Source organism: Trachurus japonicus, chromosome 18 (genome assembly GCF_045865225.1).
Source record: "Trachurus japonicus isolate A0001 chromosome 18, Traja_1.0".
Taxonomy (NCBI): Eukaryota; Metazoa; Chordata; class Actinopteri; order Carangiformes; family Carangidae; genus Trachurus; species Trachurus japonicus.
The window spans coordinates 28836731-28845485 of NC_140924.1; the positions used below are offsets into that span (position 1 = coordinate 28836731).

General features: G+C 43.4%; 1 non-coding gene across 1 annotated transcript; it reads left to right on the top strand.

Moving 5' to 3' along the window:
- Positions 1-8649: 8649 nt before the first annotated feature.
- Positions 8650-8731, top strand: trnal-aag (transfer RNA leucine (anticodon AAG)). Its single transcript has one exon. It is a non-coding gene; the product is annotated as a tRNA-Leu (tRNA).
- Positions 8732-8755: the final 24 nt, after the last annotated feature.

The following is an 8755-nucleotide window of genomic DNA, read 5'->3' on the forward strand; positions in this document are numbered from 1 at the left end:
GAGGTGGACATCCGCCCGGATGCGTTCGCCTCTCCCAACCAGCCGTTTGGATTGACGAAAAGTAGTCCTGCAAAACTACTAAATGTAAAATACTCCTGCTGTTCGATTTTTATTTGCAGCAGAACACGTCTCTTGACACCTTAGAGTAGCTTTTCCCAGCAGTCCTGAATGAAAGGGTTCAGTAAAACAAATTTTGTTATTTAACATTCACCTGCTAATTCACCCTCTGCTTATTGTTTATAGTTTATCTCGTCTAAATTACAAGCGGAAGAGTAGGCGGTGATATTCATAGGGACGCTAACTGTTATCGACCCCTAATCTGCCATCTATCAAAATCCCATAAATTAGGGACTACTTGCCAGTGTGTCGGCGGAGGGATTTGTCAACTGTGCATCTCCGTGCTGAGCCAGGCTGTCCAGACTTGTACTGATGTATGCATGGTGGAGAAAAGGGCAGGAGAGTGGGGCATAATTGAACAGAGTGTGTTTGTGTGTGGATGTGGACGAGTAAGTGCGCGTGTCTCCCACGAAGCGTGCGCGACTTTGCCCGTGACCCGACAATGACTCAGATAAATAGCACCAATGTAGCCTACTTTCCTGATCTGTTTTCTCATTTCAAATGTCGAACAATTCACCGAGTTCTGCTGCCCCATGTCTCCTCCTCTGTGTGTGTGTGTGTGTGTGTGTGTGTGTGTGTGTGTGTGTGTGTGTGTGTGTGTGTGTGTGTGTGTGTGTGTGTGTGTGTGTGTGTTCACCAGTCTGTGCATGTGTGTGAGTGCACAGGTGGAACAGTGTGTGAGTGTGAGCAGAGAGTGTTTTCAGTGATATCTGAAGCAGGGTTTCTCACACCTGATGCTGGCAATAAGCACAATAGCCCCCACAGTAACACACACACAGACACACAGCCTGCTGCTACCTTCACAAGAGTCTGCTGACATGTAGCTACCAGTCTGTTACCTCCTCCTCTCCTCCAGCTCCTTCTCTCCCACCCTCTCCTGCATCACCACCTCCTCATTTCCCCCCACTCCTCTTTTAACTCCCTTCTCCACCTCCTCTGTGGTGACTTGTCTTGCACCTCTGCCTCTGCACCTCCTCCTACTTATTTCATATATTTTATACCTCATTCCTTTTTGCCCCTGTCTTTCTCTTCTCCAATACTTTCTCTCCCCCCTCCTTCCTCCCCCTCCTCACAGCTCCTGAATATCTGCCCTAATTCTCCTCTTCCTCCTCCTCCTCCTCCTCTGTCTGTTCCCTCTGCACGTTTTTTTTGTTTCTCTTCTCCTCTTCTCTCTTCTCCTCCCCCTGCCTCCCTTCTTTCTGTCCATCCATTTCCTTTACCTTCTCCTCCGCTTTCCTCCCCCCTCAATATCACTCCCCCCCTCTTCCACTCCCCCCCTCCACTTCCTCTCTCCAGTGATGACTCCTCTCCTGTGTCTTTCCTGCCTCCCTCCTCCCTCCTCCTTCCTCCTTCATCTCCTTCCTCACCCCTCCTCCTTCTCCTTCTCCTCTTCCTCCTTCCTGTCTCTCTCATGTCGCTTTCGATTTCAACAGTGTGTGTGTGTGTGTGTGTGTGTGTGTGTGTGTGTGTGTGTGTGTGTGCATGCGTACGTGCAAATTCTTCCCTTCCCCTCCCCCATCCTCCCCCTACGGTGACACAGTAAAGCAGTTTCGCTTCGTTCACCTCCAGCCCCCCTTCCTCTCCTCTTCCTCCCCCTTCCTCATCCTCCCCCTTCTCATTTTCACCCCTGCCACCTCCTCTCCACTCCTCTTTTCTCCTGCTCTCCTCCTCTCTCCTCCTCTCCTATCCACTCTTCTCTTCCCCTCTCCTCTCCTCTCCTCTCCTTTCCTCTCTTCTCTTCTCCTCTCCTCTCCTCTCCCCTCCTTTCCTCTCTTCTCTTCTCCTCTCCTCTCCTCTCCTCTCCTCTCCTCTCCTCTCCTTTCCTCCTCTCATTAGTCAGTGTCCATGAAACTCACCATTCCACTGTCTCTCCTCTTGCTCAGTCCTCCAGTCCCTAACACATCCTCACTAATGAACAACTGCTACATCTCTCCCCTCCTCCCTCCTCCCCCCTCCCTTCACCTCTCAGTTCTCTCCTTTCATCCTCCTCCTCTTCCTCTCTCTCTCTCTGTCCTCCCCTCTCCTCCTCCTCCTCCTCCTGCTCCTCCTCCTCCTCCTCTTCTTCCTCTGTCCTCCTCTCCATTCGTCACTCCGTCTCTCTCTCCCTTCTCTTCCCCTTCCTCCTCTTTGCGCTTGGTTTCTCTTCGATCTTTCAGAACTCAGTGTCCCTCCCACTCTCCCTTCAGCTCACTCTTGTTTTCACTTCTTTCTACACCCCCCACCCTGCCACCACCACCACCATTCCTTCTCTCTCCACCTGTCTCATTCCCTCCTCGTGGCTGTCTGCTCTTCTCACTTGTCTGTCTCCTTCACTTCCCCATTTTCCTCTACATCTCCACATAACTCTCCTCTCTTCCCTTACACCTCACCCTGACTCCCCCCTTCACTCCCTCCTCTGAAGTCTCTGCCTGTCTCTGTTATGCACGGTCTAGAATCAGATGTGATAGAATGAACTCCTCCTGCTGCATTCATTACTGTAAGTCATGGTTGGAGGACCACCACACATGACTAAATGTTCTGAATTACGATATAATCACCTTAATATAGGGATTATTATTATAAAATAATGTTCTTATATTATTTTATGATTATTGTCATCTGATTGCCTCAACATCTTCAATGAAGTTCCTCCAACACAACATTTTATAGTCACTTTGAACCTAAACTTACAACCTACACAACTGTGTGTTTGTCGTCATTTGTGCTAAAGTTGAGGAGCTCCATAAAAATCAGTATCACGGCCTGTAATATAACTAATAATCGTGATGATTGTTGAGAAATATATATATGAGAAATATTTGAGAAGTCATTGACTGACATGCATTGGAATTTTGTATCATTTGCTGTTAGATTGATCATCTTGAATTTAACTTTCTGTGCATAAACAGTGTGCTAACACATCAAGTGTTACATAATGCATTACAATGACCAGAGTTTACAATCTACCTGCAGTTTTCAATATAACCCACATCACAAAAGTGTTGCAGAAACAAACTAACCCCAAATATTTCATTTTACGGGGGCCTTATTACCACTGCAGCTAAGTTGTAAAAAGTGCTAATGGAGAAGGCATGGGCTCACAACAACCAAAGCATTTTGCCCACTTGGCATCAGGAATGTACCATGCACCAAATCCCACAGCAATCACTTCATTAATTTAGGAGATGTCCTGTGTGCAGACATGTGGCATTTTGCTCAGACAAGACAGAGTCAGGGGGTAAGGGCTCATCCTTGGAAGCATGGTTGTGCTCATTTAGTTTTGGGACAGTCTGCCCTATAGATCCCAATGTATGTGAAACATATAAAGGAGTGTAAACACCATAGAAATCCAGCCTTCAGTCATCTTATTGGTTACATTTTTTTTTGTCGAAGGTGAACATTTTGACCTGAAGGTTGTGAAAAGTCTGGAGGTCACCATTATGACCAAATGCACACTTCACACTTAATGACTATCCACATATCATATGGCAGCTACTATAATCCAGCACTCCTTATTATTAATTTCTCTGGTGTGCTACATAAAAGTCTATATGAAAAAGAATTTTAAAAAACCCTGAAACTCTCCACTTAAATCTGGAATAATTCAATTCTTTCTGGGTTTTTTAGTGGAACTGATGCAGATTTGGTTCATGCTTCACTATCAGATATGAAAGCTGCAAGGCCCATTTGTTTGATAGGATTCCACAGAGTTTGAGTATAATCAGCCATAAATCATTTCCAATTATTGCACTGATATAAATGTACAGCTCCAGCAGACAGATAACAGACGTATTCAGGCCAAATGTAGATATACAACTGCAACATTTTTTGGCACGGCGGAGCGGATGGAGCGTGCAGAGAGGATGTCCACTCTATGTGGTGTATTTCTGTGCTGCGAGGCTCTCTGTGCTGAGAAAGGCCTCGTCCTCATCCACCATTCTCCTCTGCTGCCTTCCACACTGCATCTGTTGATTCCCTCCCCACTCGCCTCCCTCTCCTCCCTTCTGCTCTCACTCTGCTCTGTCTCTCCCTCCTTCTTCCTCCCTCTCTTATCCTCATCCTCTTTCTCTCATCTTTATCTGCCCCCCCCTTTTCTCGTCTGTCATCCTCTCCCTCCTCTTCCTCGCTGCTGTTCATCAGTGCACCCTGCATCCTTCTTTATCTATCTATCTATCTATCTATCTATCTATCTATCTATCTATCTATCTATCTATCTATCTATCTATCTATCTATCTATCTATCTATCTATCTATCTATCTATCTATCTATCTATCTTTGGTCTGCATAGCTGAGGTGAGATTTGCATGTGTGTGTGTGTGTGGGTGCGCCTGCATGTGGTGTGTGCACGTTGCTCTGTGTGTGTTTGTGTGTATGGCAGTAATTGTGTGAGTGAAAGTGGGAGGGGGCAGCTTCATTATACAGTCCTGTGAGCATATAGAGAAAATGTACAGAAAAGTGTTATATATATATACTTGCATCTTTACAGACAGAGGATGAAATGTAGCTCTGAGGACAAAGAGTGGTTTCTCTTGTGCAGAGCGAGTTGAAACGTTGATGTTTTGGCAGTACGTCTCAGCTGTATGCAAAAGCAGACAGAGAGACTTATACAATGAGAAGCAGGCCTCCGTATCAAGTCTCTGTCCCTCATCGCGCCCCCTACTGACACGCGAAATAAATAGTTTTCCTACCGACACAGAGAGACAGACTCCCTGAAGACAAAAGACTATAGGCGGGGTTTAGAGAGTGGGCCATCTGCGTGCTGGGAAGAGCTGCTGCTGTGTGAGAGCCCCCTATACAAGGCCTTTATTTGCATTATGGAAAAGTGGGTAGGCTTGTGAAGGTGGCCATCGCATAGTCCACCAAATCAAGAACTCATAGTCAGAGCCAGTGATGCCTTTAGTCATATCTAACCCCTTTGTTTTGTTCTGGGGTTCCGCAAAACCTGGTTCTGAATGTGTGAACATAACATGAGTAATTGCAAAATCAACATGTTTTACCATTTCCTTTTCTTGTTGCCATTGTCACAGCAAAACTCTATGAGGTAACATTTGAGAAATAACACAATATTGACATGGCCATAAGAAAGAAGGAAATATTCACGTTTTATATGGGCTCAACACAAAGAAGTGTGGTGTTTCTGTCATTTGCCTCAACACCAGTCACAGACAAAGGAATGCACAGTCTGTCATCCTACATAGTGACGTTATGTCTGCATAGGCTGCCGTCACTTGGACCCCAGAGAGGTCTCCTTCTTAGACTTCTTATGAACAAACCTCCAAAGCAGAAATCTGAATAATAGACTTATTGGAGCAGTAGTTTTGCATAAAATGTCCCATCCACACCAATCATCTACAGAGAGCATTAGACAATCTGCTGCATTTAGAAATGATTTACAGTGATCATCAAACATCATCATCAATTCAAAAACGTTTACAAGCAATTTTCCTTGCATGAACTAAACCAATGTTTAGAGCTGTTAAAGAAGACCCTGTGTCTTCAGGAATATTCAACAACATTAAAAGGTGGAACTTAAACCTGTGTCTAACTTAGAGCTGAAACTATGAGTCAGCTAATGAACAAATAATTAACCCTCTATTTGAGATCTCATAGACCATCAGTAGGACAAAACAAGCAAACCAACTGCTTTATGAGTGAGAATAGTGAGAATATCATTGACCACTTCAAAGATTATACAGCTCTACTGAAGAATTTGAATGTGCACATTAAAGAGGTCATGTTTGTGACCTAATTTCCCCCCAATTAAATATCAAAACATATAAAGTAGATTAAAAAAAAGATATAAAGATCATAACAAAATGACTGAATGATTGAAATGCTGTGCCACTGTTCCTTTTTTCCCCCTTTCATGGATTTCTTTGTTAATTTTATGTGCACTCAAGTTGTGCAATGTTTCTGTATTCAAGAAAATATATATTTTCTGCCTGCTGACCTTGTTGTGCTGGTGTTGTCCCTTTCTCTCACCATAGTATGCTCTATAACATACAGGACTCTGCAGTGTGACTTAGATATAATATTCCCTCACATGTTAGTGGTTGTTTTCCATGAGGGAGGGAGTTGCAGGCCTGTTGTGCTGGAGGGAGCTTCAAGCTTCATGAGCTTATCATCATCATTTTTTATAACACATCACAGCTGAAACATGCTCAAAATAGAAGCCAGGATCGTAAAGTTGAAATAAATGACTATATTTTCTATAGAGTATCCACGGTTATCCTGGGGCTGTAATTGCAGGTTTGGTAGACATAGAGCAGGGCAACAATATGCTGAGGGGATTTCATACCCCACACTGCCACCTAGTGGTCACCACCACTTACTGCTTCTGAAATCATGTAGGCCCACTGTCAGTGTGGGGCTGATTTTACCACTGTCTGACCCGCACCTGAGAAACTCAGTAAAATGTTTAATGTGAAATGTTTTTATAGCAGTGAACTGAAAAGAGACTGAAATCTGCGACAGTGGCTCCTTTAGGGAACTGTTTATGTTACTGTAAACTTTGTAAGGTGTGAAGCACATCAATAGTCATCCTAAATCTTCTGTAGAAAGCTATTATTTGAATATTTTCTCTTTTTATTTAACAACTTCTTTACCTCACATATCTAAACAACTACTGGTTTCTTCCGTTTCAAAGTCCACCATATGTAACATTAAACTGTAAAATGAAAATGACGCATTAGAGGTTCTAGTCGACCCAGAAAGAAATACTGCCAATGATGACCTCTGTGTTCTTCAGCTATTTCAGTAATATATGCAGCTTGGTTTTATTGTAATTTGAACATTTGAGTCATGGTGATGTCATGTGGAGACATAGACAAAGACAGATCCTGGAGCTGCCAGCTGGACAATGAATAACTGCTTGGATGCAATGACATAACCAACAGTGATTAATGCCTGATTTCAACTGAAAGCTTAGACCAATGCACCAGTACAGTAAGACAATGATTCGAGTCCAGCTCTTATTCTGATTTATTGGTTTTCCGTTCCTAAATCACTGTAATTGTAAAAATCAATGTAACTTAAAACCATCACATGGTTTCCATTTAACTCAACACATTTTAGATCATTTCACTTTACCAAATGCAAGAGAAAAGTTCACATCAAAGTCACAGTAGCTGAGTATTATGACATGTATGTCCATTATTCAAACAATACAACAATGTATTGCCTTACAAAGGCAGTGAATAATTATTGTTTTAAGCTGCCGTTATTCATGTGTGTGTGTATGTATATATTATGAATGTGTATGTATTATGTATTATGAATGTGTAGTGGGAATTACAAAAATATGGCTTGATTGAATATTTAAAGCAGATATCAGTGGAATGTTTTTGTTAATATAAGTCCTAAATAGTCCTATTTTCCGTCAGCAATCACTTACATGAAGTATTTCAGCCTAAACACGAGTCTCTCCGTCACTCTGCTCTGCTGTAACCCGAGGAGAAAATTTTCCTTGTGGGATACAAGTGTTATCCAATGAGGGGAGAGAACGGCATGAAGGGCTGTGTGTGCAGCCAAGGGATGCGCGTGAATGTGGTGACGTAGCACGAGGACCAATTGATGCCTGACAAGGGCGGGGGCTGCTAACTCATGGTGCGTTCAAGGAAACTCGTACTTTGTGTTTTTCCTTCCTGTGAAGTCATACCAGTTCGATCTGGTACGAGTTCACGGGTCGGAAGTTACGAGTGGCCGTTATAGGGAACTTTCACAGACAACAGGACGGTAAAAACACGAGCTACGGGTTACCTGGAACGCTACCAAGTCGTAGTTGTGACTTGAAGCTGTAACTTACGGTTTCAAAAGCCTGCCTTGAACACAGCATTAGCCGAAACGGCCGTGCCGCTGTTATCTGCTTTAATTTGAATTTGCTGTAGAGTCATTCAAAGTAGGTTTACTTGAACCTTGCTGTAGCCTACATAATGTCAACTTTCTGGCCCTTGTACAGGAAGTTGCAGGTTCGACCCCTGTCCTGACCGGGACAATTGTTTGACCCCATTCTCTCATTCCTATCTAATAGGCTAAATGCAAAATGACAAAAAGATAACTTAAAAAACTTACGAGACTGTACAAATGTAGGCCTACTAAAACTATAAAATTAATAAACAAATCCAACAGCATCCCATCACCCCATGTTAACACATCACTAAGTAGTTTAATAAGTGACAGAGAAAGTATCTGTAAGAAATTACATTAAAATAAGATTATAGTGAAATGTAATAAAAATCTGTCTGCAAGCAGGGTGTAGGCCGACAGGGCTCACTGAGGCTGATGTAATCAAATCAATGTAATTGTGTTTAATATGTTATTCCCAGCTCCCTGCATCACATTTGGTTAGGACTGGTTATTTAAATAATATTTCAGACGTCAGTCTGTCATAAGCAATAACTGTAAAGGCCAATCCCTTCAACAACATGAAGACGCGGGGGGTCGAACACGAGGCGCAAGACTTTCCAAACAAGGAAACCACATTCGCGCTAAAGCAGTGACGCCTTCAAATGCTGTCGGAATATTGAGACACCCTCGGTTCAGCGCAGACACAAGGTAGCGTGGCCGAGCGGTCTAAGGCGCTGGATTAAGGCTCCAGTCTCTTCGGAGGCGTGGGTTCGAATCCCACCGCTGCCAAGATCCTTTTCCGTGGGAATGAGA